This window comes from Halyomorpha halys, unplaced genomic scaffold, assembly GCF_000696795.3.
Source record: "Halyomorpha halys isolate HHAL.00 unplaced genomic scaffold, Hhal_1.1 Scaffold3.1, whole genome shotgun sequence".
Classification (NCBI taxonomy): domain Eukaryota; kingdom Metazoa; phylum Arthropoda; class Insecta; order Hemiptera; family Pentatomidae; genus Halyomorpha; species Halyomorpha halys.
The window spans coordinates 1,636,906-1,638,732 of NW_027115249.1; the positions used below are offsets into that span (position 1 = coordinate 1,636,906).

A 1,827-nucleotide genomic window follows, 5' to 3' on the forward strand; every position below is an offset into this window, starting at 1 on the left:
AAAATAAATAAATATGGTTTTGTTTATTTATGTTGTTCTTTGCTGACCGCACCCCCCGACAAACTTCTCTAAGCATTAATCTACGGTCAACTATCTACACCTCAATATTGCTTAGTATTAGATTTTGACTGTTGGTTGGACTGGGATAATATATAGTATAATAGAAGACATTTTACTTGTTGATGACCTCTTGGGGTTTCTATGGAGTTTGTTCTTCCTGTTCCCTCTCTTCTCCCATTTTAGCCTCTCCTACTTTGCCTGGGCGGGGTGTAGAATTAGTCACTTATCGTGATTTCGCATAACATAAGCTAAAAATGTTGCTGAGTTGAGTCGAGCCCAGTCTTGATTCGTTCACAAACCTGGATAGGAACTTGATGCCCTCTTCAAGTTATTTATTACAATGAACAATTTTGAGTGATCTTTTTAAAACACTATACATATTCTCAAACATTCTAGATTTTTTTTATAGATAATTGTTTAAAACTATTTTTCTGCAAGGAAAAAATAACAGCAATGTATAGATGTATAGAGAAGTATAAATTCATTCCTATAGAGTAACTTTAAAAATATAATAATAGGATTAGTTGAAAGGATGTAAGGAGGATAGAGGAGGCCAGGAACTCGTTATTTCAGTTGCTATAAGATTCATCCTTTATTGTTATCATATTGAGAAGTCTACTACTATAAGAGGGCTCGTCTATTTCTTTGTCGTTGCATCTATTTGTATCTGAGCCAGTCTCATGAAGACTAGAAGAATATGTATCCAACAAGATATTCGATAACTTTATAACTTTTTTTTTAATATTCATTTATTGCTATTTACAACTGTACATTATAATACATTTAGTAAATCTGATCTAAGTTAAATTGGACTGTTACAGGCGTGTAGAGAAACTATCCACAGTAGCACTCTAATGACAGTTTACATTAGCTGGTCTCGTGGCCATCTTCTTTTCAGGCGCCTCGGAGGATTGTCAGGAATGGAAGTGGATGCAAGATTAGAAACTAAGGGGTTTGAGTGTTTAGAGAGTTTATAATGGAAGGAATGATATCTGGTTCGGGCTAGATCGGTTACATAGGGAACATTAAGGTCTTTATGTATGATTTTATTTGTGACAAAGTAAGAAGCATTGAGGATTTTACGAAGGATTTTGGATTATAAGGATTGAATACGAGAGGAATTCGAAGGTTTACTGGAGCTCCAAAGCTCAACTCCGTATACTTTATAACTAAACATATAATCATGTAGTCAATTCTCTGTAAATAAATAACTGTTTATTTCAAGTGTACAATTTATTGGTTTATTAAATTCAATAATGAACCTGTTCAATCGATCTCAAAAATCAAACCGTGAACATTTGAGGATTTACGTTTCAAGAACGTAGAACCCAAAAATCGAATATAAAAAAAAAGATTGGAGAAGATGATCGGGGGGGGGGGTGCGGTCAGCAATGAAAAACATAAACAAAAAATATTTATTAAATAAATCAAAACTTTTATCCTTTTTTGTCTCTTTTTATTTTTCACCAGCCCAACGTTTCGGCCATTTTAGCCATCCTCAAGGACATCTTCAATATAATTTCTTCCTCACATTAAATTTAGAGTTTCTTTTGCAGGCTATTCTGCCCAGGTAGTGAATTTGTGTGGATAATCTTATATAAGAAGAATTAAATATTTATGATTTTTAATTTAAAAATAGGCTTTTAACTTATAATTAATGAATGACCATGGCAGAATAGCCTGCAAAAAAAAAAACTCTAAATTTAATGTAAGGAAGAAATTATAATTGAAGATGTCCTTGAGGATGGCTAAAATGGCCGAAACGTT

The 1,827-nt window shown here is 33.0% G+C and overlaps 1 protein-coding gene across 2 annotated transcripts in view; it reads right to left on the reverse strand.

Moving 5' to 3' along the window:
• The window catches only part of Trpgamma (Transient receptor potential cation channel gamma), a 980,713-nt gene that overhangs the window by 782,375 nt on the left and 196,511 nt on the right, over positions 1-1,827 (reverse strand). The gene's annotated exons all lie outside the window — the stretch shown is intronic.